The sequence below is a fragment of the Callithrix jacchus genome, chromosome 7 (genome assembly GCF_049354715.1).
Source record: "Callithrix jacchus isolate 240 chromosome 7, calJac240_pri, whole genome shotgun sequence".
NCBI classification, from domain to species: domain Eukaryota; kingdom Metazoa; phylum Chordata; class Mammalia; order Primates; family Cebidae; genus Callithrix; species Callithrix jacchus.
Window position 1 is genome coordinate 143,661,759 of NC_133508.1, and position 20,209 is coordinate 143,681,967.

The following is a 20,209-nucleotide window of genomic DNA, read 5'->3' on the forward strand; positions in this document are numbered from 1 at the left end:
TAGAAATGATAAATATGTTTTGTTCTTCTTGGTTTTATCTAAAGACTCCATTAAAGCAAATAAGAGCAATTTATTGAGCAATTATGATAAATTACAAGCAATGACAGTAACAAGCCTTGTGTTGAGATCTAGAATACAATGGTGCCTACCCACATAATGACTACATATCAATAGTTTGGTGACATATAAACCAAAACAACAAAATATGCATCTCTAAGCAAGTTAGCTGTGTATGATACTCTCAGTATAGTGCTCTCCATGCTTAATATGTTTTCAGAGATATTACAAGCTATATGGAGAAAAAGAGAAATACATTCAGAAATGCTTTTCTAAATCAACATCATCTTTCAATATGAAAAAATTAGAAAATCCCTCAAAGTCTATCACCAAAAACATTTTTCTACAAGGAGTACACCATAATTTGTAACAAACTTCTTGGCAAACCATGCTAGAGGTTAATAAATCTTTATAATCCTAGTTTTAGTAATTAGTATCACACTACAATAATATCACAACAAGGGAAATAATTTTTTACATTGACATTTTCATAATTGTACCTGAAGCTGCCTTTTGTATCATTTCTCTGTTTCATCAACTTTACTTGACAGCTCTTTTATTTGTGGCTTTTGATGAGCCCATTAGGTTTGTATTTTAACAAAAAGTTCTTTGGGAAGCCTATTAGGATTATTATGTTACAAATAGTTCAAAAGATAATGGAAAAGTTTTACTCGTACTTTATTTAATATTTAAAACCAAATAATTCTATCTCATAACCCTTGTTTAACTAATTATATTTTAGTTTGAGCAAAGGTAGTTAATATTTATAATTAGTATATCCAAATATTGATTGTCATCATAGTCATACACAATGCCACTTCTACATGGTAACATATTTTTAAAACTCAAATAAATGTATATATCAATCTCAATAACCCTAATTGCAGTAAATTATCTCCTAAAAATAACTTCTGACATTTAAGAAAGCTTGGTAATCTATGAGGGCAAGATTTCATTAAGCAGTTGACACTTTCCAGTGTTAATATTATCATGTCAGGACTTCCTAGGAAGGAGGAATAAAACTCCTTTCTGAACCAATTGTCAGTAGTCTTTTAATACAGAAATTTATTATCATATCTGGCATTCATTTGTAGATTATTGTTTAGAGCAAATCACCATTAAGTGTAACAGACTTTGCAGCTAGCCATAAAAATGAGGCCAACTCTCAATAAGGGTCCTGAACACAATACCTTCCAATGTCACTACAGTTCCCACTATGGAAATTTGTGATATATGGTTCATGAGGTCTCCCATATTCCTCTCTGCAATGTGCATTGATTTTTGACTAGTATAGTAAGGTTCTGATTTGTAAAGCTGTTCTTCAATTTCTTTGAGGGACAGCATATTGTCATTTACTGAAGTTAAGTGAATGCCTGAGATTTACATTTTGATAATATGGATATGACAAAAAGAAAGTAAATTGTCTACAAAACCATCGTAATGTGAGTTTAAGAAACAATTTTCTGAAATGCTTTTTTTTTACATTATGGAAAAATTGATACATACAACAATTTCAGAATTGTACTTCTAAAGTTAAAAAAAATTAAATACTTCAATTGTCAGAACTTGGCTTGTAAATTATCAGCCCAGAGTAATCATTTCTTCTTTAATATGTTCAAAATCAATCACAGCCTAACAAAAATATCTATATTGAGTATGGTAACATTTATCTGATTATTCAATGAATAAAGGTATTTCCCTTGATAACTCATAATTAGATATTTCAAAAATAAATTTTGTTTAGAAAAAAATCCAAAGTTAAAGAGATATATACAGATATTTCTTTGTGATACTAGATACAGATAATTTTGCAATAAGTTTTTATATGATTAATTTTTATATAGTACTTAAAAACTCAAGAAATTTCCATGAGATAAAGTAAATCAAATCTACAATGCAAAGAATCTTCTTATCTCCAAAGCCTCAAGCAAACAATAATATTAAAATACATAATTTAGTAATATATTATCCTCTTCTTTATCTGATTGCCTAAAGTGGATTTTCTTCTTTCCTGAAGTTGTAGGATGCTATTAATGAAATGCCCTGAATGAGAAAAGAAATAGAACTGGAAGTGTTGTTTGGCTTAAATATTTGAATAACTAGTAATAAGTTCAATAACATAAAACATTCTTCTTCTATAATTTAGTATATTTACAATTTCTGCTACAACAATGTGTGACACAGTTCTTTTTTTTTTTCACCTGAGATAACCAAGATTGATAATATTTACATAACTTTGATAAGGTTACTAGCTTAAAAGAAGTTGATTCAATTTAAAACTTTTCAGTCTTTTCTATCCAATCCATTTGTCTTAGTCTGTTTTGAGCCATTATAACAAAATACCATAGACTAGATTGCTCATAAAAACAGAAATGCATTTCTCACAATTCTCTTGGCTGAGAAGTTCAAGACCATGTCACCAGCAGATTCTGTGTCTAGTGAGGGCACATTTCCTGGTTTATACGAAGTGTCTTCTCACTGCTTCTTCATATGAGAAAAGTTCAAGACAACTCTCTGGGGCTTCTTTTATAAGACACTAATCCCATTTATGACCTAATTAACTCTCAAAGATTCTACCTTCTAAAACCAACACATTGATAATTAGGTTTGGACATATGAATTTGGGAGAGGACAAAAACATCCAGACCATTGCACCATTTGATTATTTTTCTTCCCTGTTCCTAATCCAAGATTACATTTTCTAGTGCTGATAGACATTCTTATAAAAATGGCACTTTTGTGGGGCCGGGCAGAGATTCTCCGGGACCCTTTCCTATCTGCCTAGGCATTTGGCTATCTCCTGCCTCAATCATTAGTGTCATTTGCTTCATCGAGAAACCTTCCCCTTTCATGAACTCTTTAGTTTTATATATAGACTTTATTTATAGTAACTGAAGTTTCTTTCCCCAACCTAGTTTTAGAAGCTAGTTCCAAATCCTAGATGTAGTGCCAAAAGATGCCTAGTCCACCACAGTAGCTAAAGCTGAATTCTCTCTAAATCACTGCTGCCTCTATTCACATTTTTTCTTGTATCAAACACAGGTTTCACCTTGTATGATTTCTTACTCAACCAGTATGAGAGAAACTACGGATCTCAAAAAGAACCTTCAGATAAATATCTGGAGATCAGTATTAAGATTTCCATGAAAACATCATTTGTTTATAGTCTCAATACATTCTTACAAAATAGCAATTGGAAGACTAGTACTTAGAGGCTGAGACCTATGGCGCTCAGATTTCAGTCGTCCCACTGAAATAAATGACTGACTCAGAAATTTTCTGTGGCAGTGTTATAATTTAGATAACAATAAACTTTGCCTATTTACCTATATTGCTAAAATTAGAGTTATAAATGCTCAGAACCAAACTAGAATCATGGTTTGGAAACCACAATGCTCTAATATTACTATGAAAGGGAGATTTCTACATTAGTTCTAGTTTCATTAAAAAAATGCTGAAATATGCCTTGGAAAGTTTACTCCAGAGAAACAAGCCTAGCGTTCTATGCAGTAGCATGCCCTTTTATAGCAGTGAAGTGAACATAACAGCAAAGCTGTAGAGTGTTAGGATGGATTGTCTCTGTGTAGTAACAGAGATAATCCAACATTCAATATATTTGAATATTGTAGCCTGTTTTGAGGTTTTGATATAACAATAGGACAAGCATATCTGGGTTATTTTATGTAGTCATGGATGCAGAAATTTATGAAGATTTTAAGTGGAAATTTTCTTAAATTGCTCAGATGTCTAAATATTTCCAGAATTCTACTATCATTTTGAAAGTACCTGAGGTTGGAAGCATAAAAGGCTTGTAGTCACATAACCCAACTATAAATTTCTATATTAATCTTTCCAATAAACTCCTGGGAAATTTATTTCATAATCTGAAACCCTTTAAATGATATTTTAAAAGTGAAACGCTTATAAACTTACTTAAATATAAAAATTAATTTGATAAAATGGCGGGGAAAAATCTGTTGTAACATTCATACCTGTTGGAGGGGAGCACCAGCAGGATAATGAAAAAGCACCAAAAGTATAGTGAAATATTCACTTAAAAATACCAATGTATTTCTTTGTCAAGTTAAATGTTAACATCCATTTCTATACCTATATATGTCAATTTCATTATTTTGCATGGCATGTTAAATTAGTTACACTAGCATGTGTTATTTACATACTAAAATCAATTTCTAGAAAAATCTACTCCCAATTGTAGCACTTCAAACAAAGGCAAATAAACTAAAAATTCATTGAGCCTGACTTTAATTAACATATTTAGAACAGACTTTGAAATCTATGAGGAACACTTACAGTTACTATAATGCATTTTTTTATGTTCACTTCATACAGAAAATGGTGCAATATTCTGAAATCAAATGAAATGGATGGCCCTATTATTTATAGAAGTCCTTTATTATGCATAAGGATGTGATTGGCTTGAGCTATGTAAGATACACCTGCTAAAATATACATGGAAGGCCTGGTGCACAGTGGTTCAAGCCCGTAATCCCAGCACTTTGGGAGGCCAAGGTAGATGAATCACTTGAGGTCAGGAGTTTGAGACCAGTATGACCAACATGATGAAACCCTGTCTCTACTAAGAATACAAAAATTAGCCAGGTGTGGTGGCAGGTGCCTGTAATCCCAGCTACTCAGGAGACTGAGGCAGGAAAATCACTTGAACCCAGGAGGCAGAGGTTGCAGTGAGCCAAGATGGTGCCACTGCACTCCAGCCTGGACAACAGAGCAAGACTCCATCTCAAAAAATAAAAAAAAATAAAATGTAAAACAAACATAAAACAAAATAGACACAGATGATGCTGATTAGCCAATGAACTACATTTGCTAAAAAAAAATAAAATTCCTGGGAAAGGTGGTGGGGTGGAGGTGGGAGAGTAAGGATGGTGAATGGGTCCAAAATGTAGTTAGAAAGAATGAAGAAAACCTAGTATTTGTTAGGAGACGGGATAACTATAGTCAATAATAATTTAATTGTACATTTAAAAATGACTTAAAGAGTATAACTGGACTGTTTGTAACACAAACGATTAATGCTTGGGGGGCTAATAGCTTATTTACCGTGATGTAATCATTATTCATCAAAGCCTCTCATGTACCCCATCAATATATATACTTCTACGGACCCACAAAACTAAAAATTATAAAACAAACAAAAAGTCAAAACCAAACAAACAAATAACAAGAAGTCCTAAGTGAACTTCAATCTAAAACAATTATTTAAGGCAAAATAGAAATAATTTTACATTTAAATGTAGCTGGAGAAATTTAGTTCTCTCTATAATTCTAAGAGAGTCTACAATGATTTTTGACGTTTTACATTTACTACAGAATAAAAAATAATTAAACTCCATGTCTACAAATTACATATGCTTATAAGTATCCAATCTTCCGGGTTTCTGATGGAAACCCAGCAGAAGAAATACGGTATAGGGTATATGGGGTACAGGAGTAGGAATAAAAATGGGCAAATTGATATGTGCTACAAAAGGCACTTCCAAGGTGGACTGTTGACAGTAGCAATGTCACTTTTAGTCACATTCTGTTGTCCTTACCGCAGTTGTATTGCCACTCCAAAATGCGGGGGATCTGGGAATATAGTTGCCTGGGTGCCTGGAAAGGAAAGGTCAGTTTAGTGAGGAGATAAATTGTTTATTCCACAGATATCTAATCTTTATGACTTATGGGGTCTTCACTCTCAAATAGAAATAAAAATACTGTCATTATAGTGCACACATAAAGTTTAGAGAAAATATATGTTAAAGCCTTGGTCTGTTTATTTCACAAAATAAGTTTTTCACAAAATTCAGCGTCAACTTTAGTCTTAATCTTATACGGCAGAGATGGATATGATGGTTCAATTACTGTGCATTACGTGGGGTTAAAGTTGTTGATGAAAACCTCATTATTTCAGCTGCGGGTTCACAGAAATAAATGAAGATTAAGAATAATTAAAAAAAGAAAAGACAGGGAGTGAGTTACTAAAACAAGGAGATCCCTTGAAAACAAGAAAAGACAGGGAATAAGTTACTAAAAGCAAGGATGTAAGCTTGACTTCAGAGACCAAAGAAGGTAAGAAACAGAGTGAACATGGCAAATGTTGTGACAACCTTGCGGAATCCTAGAAACAGACACTGTTACATCAAGTAGTTTTACATGTTTACATTTTCCTTATTTCAAAATATTATCAAAGACCCTATATCAACACCTACTTAGAGTCTTCCAGATGCTTATTAATTACAAATGAAATACTGGGAGTTTATTGAATCAAATCAAATTAGTAAAGAATCAGCAGAGGGAATCTGGCTTTTGACCAGGAGAATGTACATTTTATTTTTTTAAATACTGAATCTTAGCCTTCAGGTTCTAACCTAGCTGAGTGAACTGTTTCTAAAGGCAGTATCTTATCTCCTCTCTGCAGTACAGAGGTGGGATGGAAGAATTAACCCTAACCATCCTGTCTCCTTCTCATGAAAGTATCAGGCCTGCAGTTGCTGAATGTAGATTGTGAAGGGTGAATGAGAGAAGAACAATTAGCAAAAGAAGTGCCTTCAAAAGGAACATAGTGTCAAGAGAGGTCACCAATTCTCAGAGTCAAAACTGAATCCAGTTGATAGGAGGGAAAGTAAATGCAAGACTCAGAAATCCTTTAGGAAAGCCTGGACACAAGACCTCTAGTGTAGCTCCTAGTCTCAGATGTGGATTATGGTGAACAGTGGAGAGTGGGCCTCCAAAATACACTATCAGGAAAGAGATTCCATTTTCCCTCACTCCAGATAGAGCAAGAGTAGAATATCTGTAGTTTTGATTGACTAGTAGGGGGTTTTAAAAGACTCATCTTGACTAGCAGAGAGCTCTAGAAGACCAAATGATTTTCAAAGGGCAGTGGAATCTCAACTTGGCGGTTCCAGGTTGTATCCAACTTTCAGATCACTTTGGATTGACTCAGAGTATTTTAATTTGGAGGATATTTTACTGAAAAATTGATATTTATATGGCATATTTTGAGAAGTAGGATATCTGGCAATATGTGGTCTGCATTTTTCCATGTGATCAATTAGTTGGAGCAAACTATAACTGATCATTTAGATAAGGACCATGGTCTCAAGTTTATTACAATTCTTACCCCTTCCTGTTGTATTACACTAGGTTTGCTTTACTTCTTTTTATTACCCAACAAACCCTAACAATGTTTGATTTTGTGATCTCTGCTGTTAAAACCCCCATAGCCTTTGCAATAGAACAGTTATGAGCATCAATATACTACTTCAGAGATTCATATTTCTTGGAGTCATTCAACCCAGGGCACAATACATCACAGTATTTAGGTATAGACTGAGATTGTAATGAACCAAGGTATATAAAGCAACTAAACATGGGGAGAAAGTACATCAAACTTGACAATAGAATGGACAACTCCATGATAGTAAATGAAACTAGAAGTTTCCTTCAGCTTCTAACAGGATTGTTATCATTTTATTTTTCTTTAAAGGGAAGGCAGACAACTACTTCCATTTGATTCCCTCATTCTAAGTTATGGAATAAATTTTTACCCCAGTTAAATTGATCTTTAGCACTTTGAAAAACACTAATTATTAGCCTAAGGTCAGGGCCATGGGGTGAAAGCTATGTTTGCTATAGAAAAATATGTTCCAGTTGGGTGTGGCGGTTCACACCTGTAATCCTAGCACTTTGAGAGGCTAAAGTGGGTGGATTGCTTGAGCCCAGGAGTTCAAGACCAGCCTAGGCAACACAACAAAACCCCGTCTCCACAAAATATACAAAAATTAGACAGGCTTGGTGGTGCATGCCTGTGGTCCCAACTACTCTGCAGGCTGAGGTGGAAGGATCGCTTGAGCCTGGGAAGTCATGGCTGCAGTGAGCTGTGATCACACCACTGCACCCTAGCCTGGGTGATGGGAGTGAGACTCTATTTCAAGAAAGAAAAGAAAGTGTGACAGAATTCCAAATGTATTTGAGTAGATTGAATGTAATACTTCTTCAATCCCTCTAGGAAATTTCTTGGCTTGAGATTAGTTGTCATAGAGAGCAAATACCCAAAGATATTTTTTTCAGATAAGAGACAATCATATTCCTGGTAGACTATATTCAACATCTTAAATAACTTTCACTGATTCGCTAGGAGCTGATAATAAGCAATACAACATTTTTTAATGTGCTTGAATAAGTCAGAAAGTTGAACTTTTCATCCTTGCTGAGTTTGCCTGATGGTTAATGACCCCATTGGAAAACATAATTAAGTGTTTTGTTTTAACACAATTCGAGCTTCCTTGGAAGCTTACCTGTATTGCACCTGCCAACTTGCAGTCAGGTTAATTAGCTTGCAGTGTGAATGTGTTTCTCAGTCAGTTTAGCAATTCTGATAAGGAGGTGACAGGCACTTTCATGCGTCTATTTTCATACTGAGGTTATTAAGTCTAAAATGCTGAAGACAGGGAAGGTTGATAGCGATGTTGATGTTTTGCTGAAAAGTTCCTCCTGTAATCTTTGAATAATTTTCAAACCAGAGTCTTTGTAAGCACTTTGAAATACTAAAGTAATAGAATGTCACAGTTTGGTAGAAAAATGAGGTTTTGGAAGGAGAGCCAAATATTATCATGGAATTAGCTATTGATTCCCATTATAGACTGAAGGTGATACTTAACCACATTGGTCAGCTACTACCAAATTGAAGTGCAAAAAAATAAGCTGTTTAAAACCATTTAAAGACTTCATATTCCCTTCTATATTACATCCCTTGGCTATGAGAATGGACTCAGTTAGCTGTTTGTGCTTCCTACCAAGTTTAAAAGAAAGAAAGAAAGAAAAAATATATATATATATTCTTTTTCACTGTAAACCTCAAGCCTCCCTTTCGTGTGTGTGTGTGTGTGTGTGTGTGTGTGTGTGTATACTTGCATCACCCTACACTACATGCAAGATGAGAAGTCAGTATTTCTAGTATTTGTTGGCATAAGAAGCATAGGATCCTTAAATAATTTATTTAAAAACAAATTACAGATGGCATTAGAAACAGTGAAGCAGACTGGGTATCTGTCTGTGGCAGCCCTAAGGTCTTGGAATGCCACTCAAAGTTTTGCCAATAATGCGCTAAGTGTTGAACACTGGAGGGAGCCATTGTGTTGGGAGATGTGGAGGCCAAGTAACTAGAGACATTTTCAGTCACTGCTTGTTCCTGAGAGTGTGTATGTGGAAGACCTATAACAAGGCAGAAAGCACAGGTTTTGGGCACAAGGAAGAGAACAACACTCACTGGGCTAGGTGGAGTTGTGGAAGAGAGGGGAGGGGAAGGACAGCAGTGGGGTGGGGAGGGAGTTTGGGAAGGAATAACATGGGGAGAAATGCCAGATATAGGTGACGTGGCGGGGGTGGGGGGGATGGAGGCAGCAAGCCACATTGCCATGTACGTACCTATGCAACAATCCTGCATGATCTGCACATGTACCCCAGAACCTAAAGCACAATTTTATATATATATATATATATATATATATATATATAGAGAGAGAGAGAGAGAGAGAGAGAGAGAGAGAGAGAGAGAGAGAGACAGCAAGCACAGGTTTTTTGTTTTTTTCATTTGGGGGGTCAAATCTCTAATGGGAAACACCTCAACTAGCTGTTTCCAGGCTTATAAGGCCATGTACAGGATATGCCACTTTGTCGCTGTAGTTGCACAGAGAGGAACCTAAAACTATAAGATGGTAGAAATTTGTCACAAGTATTCACCTATCAGGTGAAAGCATTTTGTATATTTATTATTTTTAGGCGATCTAGATTTCAGGGCTGTATAGGCTCTTCTCTCACATATTCCATGAAGTCCTTTTATACAGTTTATTAGACAGTGAAGTTTTGAAAAGGACAGGACAATAATTTAAATCAGAAATAAAAGGAGCTAAAAGAAAAACAAAACCTCCTGTATGCCTGATCCCAGAATTGATAGGCACTAGCAGATTAAAATTAGGCATGACTCATTTTAGGGGCTGAGCAGGTAATAAATGGGTCAGTACTAGATCATCAGGAATACATGAGGGTTTCATTCCGTGCTTTGAGTGGCAAAGTCATGGCAAGGTGGTAAAGGCTGATGGCAGGTGATTACGTGAGGGGAAAATATCAGCAAGTCGAAATCTCAGAAGGGAGTAGAGTATCCATTAAAAAAGGCACTCTTTCAACTGTTTATAAAAAGAAACAGGAGAATTCTTAAGTGTGACTTCCCCGTTCTGCATAATCGCACCTTGTCTCTCCTTTACTTATCATTTTTGTTGATCCATCTCACATAGCAACGACAACAGAACAACAATAACCAAAAGAAGTTTTCTTGCAGTCTTAAAGGCTTTGTTGTATATATGACATTACATAAATGCATAATTTAAAAACTTTAATAGTTTACTCATTCATCTTTATTCAGAAAACTGACTAAGCGTGCAACAGATGTGAGATATTGTGCTAGGCTCTTCAGGTGAAATTATAAACAAAATACCCCATAAGTAATCCTTGAAAACTCCTTTTCAGTCACACCTTTTAAGTATAATCCCTAAATATCCCTCAAGGCCTCCATTTGCTTCTATCTCCTATATATCTCTAAAGATTTCCCTCACTCCAAACACAATAGAATGAAAGCAAATTTAGAAGGAACAAAAACAAATGTGTCAATACTACATTCAAGCAAATAAAAGGGAAATGAACCTGAAAGTGGTAGCCATGGGCCAAGGTAAACAGCTACTTGCTATTCTTAAGGCATCTAGAACTTTCATAAATATGACCTCAGACACTAGCTTGCCAAACTGCATAAACAACAGACATGATCATGATGAAGAGGCTTGAATGGAAAAATGCTACACCACTTTGAGAGACATCCTTAATAGCCACACAGAAAGAAACATAAGTAACTGCTTCTGGGAAACTGAGTTACACGTAATGAACAATATTTGTAAAAATCTAAATTTTTAGATGCTTTAAGGTATTAGAATTAGCTTTTGTTATTGATGTTCCACTTACTGAATTACTAGTGAGAATACAAATCACAGCTGTTGCTTGAATGCATTTTTGTTAGAAAAAGGCGAATTCCCTAAGATCTTCAATGTCAAATAATTGTTCACAACCAATTTTGTTTCTATGTTATATCTGGGAATGTAATGAGTTCCCTATTAGTTTGAAGATATATCTTTTTCTACAAATATTTCTGGTTTGTTTCTTTAAGGATTTTTTTAAGTTTTTACTTATGATTGGATATCCTTTCTGATAGAGTTCTAAGGCAATATAAGCATCCTTTAAGTTCCATAAGAAAATATGCAATGAAAAGCCCCAATTTATTCTATATTAATAATTCCCAACCTTGATCCCCAAAGAAAACATAGTCATCAGGTTCTTAGCTCCTCTTTTATGTTTTCCTCAACAATATATTTAGAAAATTATTTAACATCAGCCTTTAATAAGTCACTTAAATTTGCATAAAATGTTATATATTGAGCCATTGAAAATGGATATTGATAAAAGAACATTATGAGAGGCCAAAAATATTTAAAAGGTAGTTTTACTACATAATAACATGGTCTTGTTAATAAATTGCTTCACGGTCTTACCACTTATTGATGTTCTGTTTATCAATTAAGTGAACTAAATACATAATTTCTTTTAATAACTTTTTTTAAGTTTATGGGTCTACCTAAATTTATTACTTTAATACTTATAGTACTAAAAGTGACTGATTCCAAGAAGCAGCAGTGTGGGTTGGCAAAGATCTGAATTTAGATCACTGAATAAATAGATGCCAGAAAAGAAGAAACAGGGAGATGATAGGGTTGCTTCAACTCAAACATTAGGATGACTTGTGTTTATCTAGTAAAGCCATTGAAAAGTGGGTCCCTTTGGTAAAGTGCCTACTGCAGTCTATTTTTATGGCCCAAGAGAAGATACTTCTAACCACTTCACTTAATAGACTGTTTCCCAATCCATCTGATTTAATCATTTAGATATTGCTTCTCTGATAGTCAGCCTGACATCTTCTTCACTTAATATTATCTGATTTCCTCTGCTTTTACTCTTTCATCACATTATTCTGAAGGAATAAGACTGACAGGCTTTAATGGATGTGTCTTGATGTATACCCTTAATCTGGAGTATTAAAATAATTAGGAAATGAAAAATATACAATAATTCCTTATCTGTCTCATTAATTCCCTTAAATATTCCTATTATGATTTCACATTGGTCCCATGAGTAATGATATAAGAAAGAATTCATTACATTATAGAAAAAAATCCTACACATTTATTAGATTTATACCTATGGGTCAAAGTCCATTACAATGTTATCCCTGATTAATATTATTTTACTTCCCTGAGTTGCAATTATGCTTCGCATAATGGGTGATCAGAATTCAGTACAATAAAAGAGTCATGGAGGTCATATTCGAACAAGTGGAATGTGGTGAGTAATAGCTCTGGGGTCTAGAGTGATATTTAATACAAGCCTCGTTATTTTTCTAAGGTATGTATCCTTTTTTATCTAGAAATTAGAACATTATTAATGTTCAATGACATTATGCCCCTTTTATCAAATGGAAGTCTGAGACCTTTGCATGGCACACTGAAAGAGTAAAAGCACCAGGTTTCAATGCTGTTACACAAGCTTATAGGTGATGAAAAGTTAAATTTTAATTTGAGAAAAAAAAAGTGGATCACAAAATGCATATATCTTTGAAAATCTTACCTTGATAATCTATTTCACTGATCAAGGCACATTTTTGCCAAAAAAGAAAAAAAAACCCACACAAAACAAAGTACACAACTGTAACTAGTTTATATGGTTTATACACAGAAAAAAAAATCTGGAAGAACACATATTCACAGTTTTTGTTTATAAGTTGGTTAGCTGGCATTACTTCAGGGACATTTCTCCCCTGCAAGAAGGCAGATGAGAGCAGTTGGGGGTAGTTGAGAACCCCAACTTTCCAAGTCACAATTCTTTTTTTTGCTGACAGTTACTACACTCCTAGAAAATACATTGGAATCCCAAGACAATTAAAAGGACATCTGATTTAATCATTGCACAACAGATAATTTAGATATAGACTTTGTCAGGAAATAATACTGAGAAAAGTAAATCTGCCCTATGAGATATAATATAAAGGTAAGAATTCTGGAAAACATTCCAAAAGAGTATCCCTATAGGAACAGGAAAAAATAAGCCCCTGCTTTCCCAAGCCTCTTCTATCTGGAGTCAGCTACTCTTGTTGTCCAAATGCAGGTTTAACTGTACCATATTCTCAGCTAGTTTAGAAATAGAAAATAAATCAGCAATTTCAGATTTAATGACTGCTTGGGCAGGGAATTTATTGTATCTCTTTTTCCTATCTTGCAATCTCTTCTATCTTCTTCTTATCCAGCAATTTAGTTCCTATGGACTGCAACTCAGAGGCAGTAAGCTCAGTTCCCTTAGCAGCAACACCAATGCCAGGACAGGTACTTCCTAATCTTCTATGATGGGGTGTTAAATCTCACCTCCTATACCTCCAGTCACAGACATCCTTCTAGTAAATGAAAAGGTTGTCAGAAAATACGTTTTTTTTTTTTTAACCCAAAAGTTAGCTGTTTTGTAGAGTATCATTTTCCACAGGCATTACCTACCACATTGAACAACTTTAGGTTTCTGTGATCAGCCAAAAGTTGCCTGAACTTGCTATGACTATTTGAATATTTTTCCACTGGAATTCTCTGCTATTCCTCATGCACCCACACCTAATTAATATTTTTCCACCCTCTCCTATGACCAGTATGTCTTATGTAGGCACATCAACAGAATAACTTTGGTAGTAAACCGATATTCAGATGGAGATTGGTACTCATTTTCCCTTAACCAATTACTTTGCATTTCAAGGGCCAGGGGTTTCTTCAAGAGCAGAAACATTAGGGAAATCCCTAACTATAAGTTATTGGCTTAATTGCAGCGATTATTAATTTGAGTGGGCATCAGTTTCTTGTCATATAGGATCTCTGGGCAAAAGCTATTGTAGGAGGGACTATATAACATATCCTTCCACACTGATACCCCTGGGAGAAAAAAAGGAAGTGGGACAGAGGTTAAATTCACAGGATGCCTAGGACACCAGTCATAAACCAGGCAAACCGAGTTAATAACCACTCTAGCTATTAGGTTTCTGGTCCCAGAATCAGGGAATAAATTTTTGCATACATTATTTAATGCTTGTTTGAATTACAATATACTAGGCAATTTGCTGGGCCCTCAAGTTACAGAGATTCAGGAAGACATAATATTTACCTGTATGGACCTTGTTTCCTAATAGTGAAAGCAACTGTACAATTATAAGTATGATGAGAACTGTAAAACAACTAGAAAAATATGATGGGAAACTATAACTTGGGAGTGTCAAACTAAAAAAAAATAGAGAAAAATATCTCCAAATATGTTTTTTGGTTTTGTTTTTGTTTTGAGATGGAGTCTTGCTCTGTCACCAGGCTGGAGTGCAGTGGCACAGTCTCGGCTCACTGCAACCTCTGCCTCCTGGGTTCAAGCGATTCTTCACTTTCAAGCGATTCTTTCACCGTGTTGACCAGGATGGTCTGGATCTCTTGACCTTGTGATCTGCTTGCCTCAGCCTCCCAAAGTGCTGGGATTACAGGCATGAGCCACCACACCTGGCCATATGTTTTTATTTAGGACTGAGAAATGAGAATTAAAACTGGAATGCATGGAATGGCAAACCAAAAGTACACCTGGTGTGGGAAGATTAAAGGAAAGTTTTTATTGGCAAAAAGGAAGAGGTTCAAATAAACTGCTTAGAATGAGAGTTCATTGGTCCAGAAGCTCAAAGCCAGAGTTGTCATCTATTCATTGGTGGAGATACCATTACTGGGCAAGTGTCATTTTGAGAGCATCTTATCTAAATTACTACTGCAGTCCTAAAGAATTTCTAGAGATTTAGCTTATCATAGTAGCATATGTATCTGCACAAAATATGCAAGCCATGTAAAGGAGATGCACGAAGGGCATGAAGGTATTTCTTGGTTTTTTTTTAGAAACAGGGTTTCCCCATTTTGGTCAGGCTGGTCTCAAACTCCCAACCTCAGGTGATCTACCAGCCTAGGCCTCTCAAAGTGCTGGGATTAAAGGGGTGAGCCACTGTGCCTAGCTTTTTTTTTTTATTTAGACAGAGTTTCATTCTGTCACCTAGGCTGGAGTGCAATGGTGCAATCTTGGCTCACTGTAACCTCTGCCTCCCAGATTCAAGCAATTATCCTGCCTCGGCCTCCCAAGTAGTCAGGACTACAGGTGCACGCCGCCAAGTCCCACTAAGTTTTTTTTTTTGTATTTAGTAGAGACGGGGTTTCACCGTGTTGCTCAGGCTGGTCTCAAACTCCTGAGTTCAGGCAATCCTCCTGCCTCTGCCTCTGCCTCCCAAAGTGCTAGGATTACAGGCGTGAGTCATGGCGCCTGGTCAACATGAAGGGATTTCTTGTGGGGATTTTAGAAAGTCCTTGGAAACAGTTTTTATGTCATACATGAAAATGCAAGCCTCCTCTATCTGCAAGCCTTCTCAGCCCTATTTTGTCTGAGTCTGACAGCTGTGACTTCATCCTGGTAACTGCAAGGATGCTAGCCTAGCTTTGGAAGTCAGGGAGAAAACATTAGGAAAAACGACATATAAACCGAAACCTCAAAATGGGAGTGAGACAAAACTATCCATACTGACCAAGATGTCTTCACACCTTAACTAAACTTTAGATGGGCTTCCTAGTGACTCTAGGTCTCTGACCTTTTCTTTGAGCATTTAGTTTAGCAAGCTTATAATCGCAAATTCTTTCTCTGCCTCCTTTGACATGTAAGTCTGCTCCCAGCCTCTTGCCAGGTTTCCCAAAAAGGAATGTTTTTCTCAAGAACCTAGGAGACATCCCTTTGCAATGCAATCACCAAAGGACAAAGTACCCCAATTTATCTCCCGGTTTCTCTGGGAGGGTAGAAGCCTAACTTAGATAAGTATAATTAGCAAACATAGATGGCCTAACAACACTGACTACCTCCCACCTGGTGTCCTTTAGTGCTTTCCCAATAGCTCACCTCAGCTTTACAAACCCTTCTGTTTTTTTTTTTGTTTGTTTCAGCTGAGCTCAATTTGGCCACTCTTCTGTATTGCCATAGTCTCTCTCCACTAATGCAAGAGTTTCAAATAAAGTCTCCCTTGCTTGCTTACCTCTATCCGGTACACATGTTCATTGACAAAACTCAACTAAAAATGGAGAATGTGGGACTTTTAAGGAATAGAGGGACAACCAGTATGGTTAAGGTATAGAGAATGAAAAGTTTTAGTTAGTATTTTTTTTTAATTTTTTATTGGATTATAGGTTTTGGGGTACATGAGCAGAGCATGCAAGACAGTTGCGTAGGTACACACATGGCAGTGTGCTTTCTTTGCTTCTCCCCTTCACCCACATTTGGCATTTCTCCCCAGGCTATCCCTCCCCACCTCCCCCTCCCACTGGCCCTCCCCTTTTCCCCCCAATAGACCCCAGTGTTTAGTACTCCCCTTTCTGTGTCCATGTGTTCTCATTTTTCATCACCCACCTATGAGTGAGAATATGCGGTGTTTCATTTTCTGTTCTTGTGTCAGTTTGCTGAGGATGACGTTCTCCAGATTCATCCATGTCCCTACAAATGACACAAACTCATCATTTCTGATTGCTGCATAATATTCCATGGTGTATATGTGCCACATTTTTCCAATCCAGTCTATTATCAATGGGCATTTGGGTTGATTCCAGGTCTTTGCTACTGTAAACAGTGCTGCAATGAACATTCGTGTACATGTGTCCTTATAGTAGAACGATTTATAGTCTTTTGGATATATACCCAGTAATGGGATTGCTGGGTCAAATGGAATTTCTATTTCTAAGGCCTTGAGGAATCGCCACACCGTCTTCCACAATGGTTGAACTAATTTACACTCCCACCAACAGTGTAAAAGTGTTCCTTTTTCTCCACATCCTCTCCAGCATCTGTTGTCTCCAGATATTTTAATGATCGCCATTCTAACTGGCATGAGATGGTATCTCAATGTGGTTTTGATTTGCATCTCTCTGTTGATCAGTGACGATGAGCATTTTTTCATATGATTGTTGGCCTCATATATGTCTTCTTTCGTAAAGTATCTGTTCATATCCTTTGCCCACTTTTGAATGGGCTTGTTTGTTTTTTTCCTGTAAATCTGTTTGAGTTCTTTGTAAATTCTGGATATCAGCCCTTTGTCAGATGGGTAAACTGCAAAATTTTTTCCCATTCTGTTGGTTGCCGATCCACTCTAGTGACTGTTTCTTTTGCCGTACAGAAGCTGTGGAGTTTCATTAGGTCCCATTTGTCTATTTTGGCTTTTGTTGCCAATGCTTTTGGTGTTTTGTTCATGAAGTGCTTGCCTACACCTATGTCCTGGATAGTTTTGCCTAGATTTTCTTCTAGGATTTTTATGGTGCCAGGTCTTATGTTTAAGTCTTTAATCCATCTGGAGTTAATTTTAGTGTAAGGTGTCAGGAAGGGGTCCAGTTTCTGCTTTCTGCACATGGCTAGCCAGTTTTCCCAACACCATTTGTTAAACATGGGATCCTTTCCCCATTGCTTGTTTTTGTCAGATTTATCAAAGATTGTATAGTTGTATGTATGTTGTGTTGCCTCCGGTGCCTCTGTTTTGTTCCATTGGTCTATATCTCTGTTTTGGTACCAGTACCATGCTGTTTTGATTACTGTAGCCTTGTAGTATAGTTTGAAATCCGGTAGTGTGATGCCCCACGCTGTGTTCTTTTTGCTTAGAATTGATTTGGCTATGTGGGCTCTCTTTTGGTTCCATATGAAGTTCATGGTGGTTTTTTCCAGTTCTGTGAAGAAAGTCGATGGTAGCTTAATGGGGATAGCGTTGATTCTGTAAATTACTTTGGGCAGTATAGCCATTTTCACGATATTAATTCTTCCTAACCATGAACATGGAATGTTTCTCCATCTGTTGTGTCCTCTCTGATTTCGTTGAGCAGTGGTTTGTAGTTCTCCTTGAAAAGGTCTCTTACGTTCCTTGTGAGTTGTATTCCAAGGTATTTTATTCTTTTTGTAGCAATTGCGAATGGCAGTTCGCTCTTGATTTGGCTTTCCTTAAGTCTGTTATTGGTGTAGACGAATGCTTGTGATTTTTGCACATTGATTTTATATCCTGAGACTTTGCTGAAGTTGCTTATCAGTTTCAGGAGTTTTTTGGCTGAGGCAATGGGGTCTTCTAGGTATACTATCATGTCGTCTGCAAATAGAGACAATTTGGCTTCCACCTTTCCTATTTGAATACCCTTTATTTCTTTTTCTTGCCTGATTGCTCTGGCTAGAACTTCCAGTACTATATTGAATAGGAGTGGTGAAAGAGGGCATCCTTGTCTAGTGCCAGATTTCAAAGGGAATGCTTCCAGTTTTTGCCCATTCAGTATGATATTGGTTGTTGGTTTGTCATAAATAGCTTTTATTACTTTGAGATACGTTCCATCGATACCGAGTTTATTGAGGGTTTTTAGCATAAAGGGCTGTTGAATTTTGTCAAATGCCTTCTCTGCGTCAATTGAGATAATCATGTGGTTTTTGTTTTTGGTTCTGTTTATGTGGTGAATTACATTGATAGACTTGCGTATGTTGAACCAGCCTTGCATCCCCGGGATGAATCCTACTTGATCATGATGAATAAGTTTTTTGATTTGCTGTTGCAATCGGCTTGCCAATATTTTATTGAAGTTTTTTGCATCTATGTTCATCATGGATATTGGCCTGAAGTTTTCTTTTCTCATTGGGTCTCTGCCGGGTTTTGGTATCAGGATGATGTTGGTCTCATAAAATGATTTGGGAAGGATTCCCTCTTTTTGGATTGTTTGAAATAGTTTTAGAAGAAATGGTGCCAGCTCTTCCTTGTGTGTCTGGTAGAATTCGGCTGTGAACCCATCTGGACCTGGGCTTTTTTTGTGTGGTAGGCTCTTAATTGCTGCCTCAACTTCAGACCTTGTTATTGGTCTATTCATAGTTTCAGCTTCCTCCTGGTTTAGGCTTGAGAGGACACAGGAGTCCAGGAATTTGTCCATTTCTTCCAGGTTTACTAGTTTATGCACATAGAGTTGTTTGTAATATTCTCTGATGATGGTTTGAATTTCTGTGGAATCTGTGGTGGTTTCCCCTTTATCATTTTTTATTGCATCTATTTGGTTGTTCTCTCTTTTATTTTTAATCAATCTGGCTAGCGGTCTGTCTATTTTGCTGATCTTTTCAAAAAACCAGCTCTTGGATTTATTGATTTTTTGAAGGGTTTTTCGTGTCTCAATCTCCTTCAGCTCAGCTCTGATCTTAGTTATTTCTTGTCTTTTGCTGGGTTTTGAGTTTTTTTGATCTTGCTCCTCTAGCTCTTTCAATTTTGACGATAGGGTGTCAATTTTGGATCTCTCCATTCTCCTCATATGGGCACTTATTGCTATATACTTTCCTCTAGAGACTGCTTTAAATGTGTCCCAGAGGTTCTGGCACGTTGTGTCTTCGTTCTCATTGGTTTTGAAGAACTTCTTTATTTCTGCCTTCATTTCGTTGTTTACCCAGTCAACATTCAAGAGCCAGTTGTTCAGTTTCCATGAAGCTGTGCGGTTCTGGGTCTGTTTCTTAATTCTGAGTTCTAACTTGATTGCATTATGGTCTGAGAGGCTGTTTGTTATGATTTCAGTTGTTTTGCATTTGTTGAGCAGTGCTTTACTTCCAATTATGTGGTCAATTTTAGAGTAGGTGTGATGTGGTGCTGAGAAGAATGTGTATTCTGTGGATTTGGGGTGGAGAGTTCTGTAAATGTCTATCAGATTTGCTTACTCCAGGTCTGAGTTCAAGCCCTGGATATCCTTGTTGATTTTTTGTCTGGTAGATCTGTCTAGTATTGACAGTGGAGTGTTAAAGTCTCCCACTATTATTGTGTGGGAGTCTAAGTCCTTTTGTAAGTCCTTAAGAACTTGCCTTATGTATCTGGGTGCTCCTGCGTTGGGTCCATATATGTTTAGGATCGTTAGCTCTTCTTGTTGTATCGATCCTTTTACCATTATGTAATAGC

At 36.4% G+C, this 20,209-nt stretch overlaps 1 long non-coding RNA gene across 1 annotated transcript in view; it reads right to left on the reverse strand.

Moving 5' to 3' along the window:
* Positions 1-50: 50 nt before the first annotated feature.
* Positions 51-20,209, reverse strand: part of LOC118143063 (uncharacterized) — a 50,385-nt gene continuing 30,226 nt past the window's right edge. The window contains exons 2-3 of the long non-coding RNA XR_004727146.3: positions 5,634-5,691; positions 51-2,100 (exon numbers count right to left, since the gene is read on the reverse strand). This is a non-coding gene — a long non-coding RNA (uncharacterized LOC118143063). The remainder of the gene's footprint in view (positions 2,101-5,633; positions 5,692-20,209) is intronic.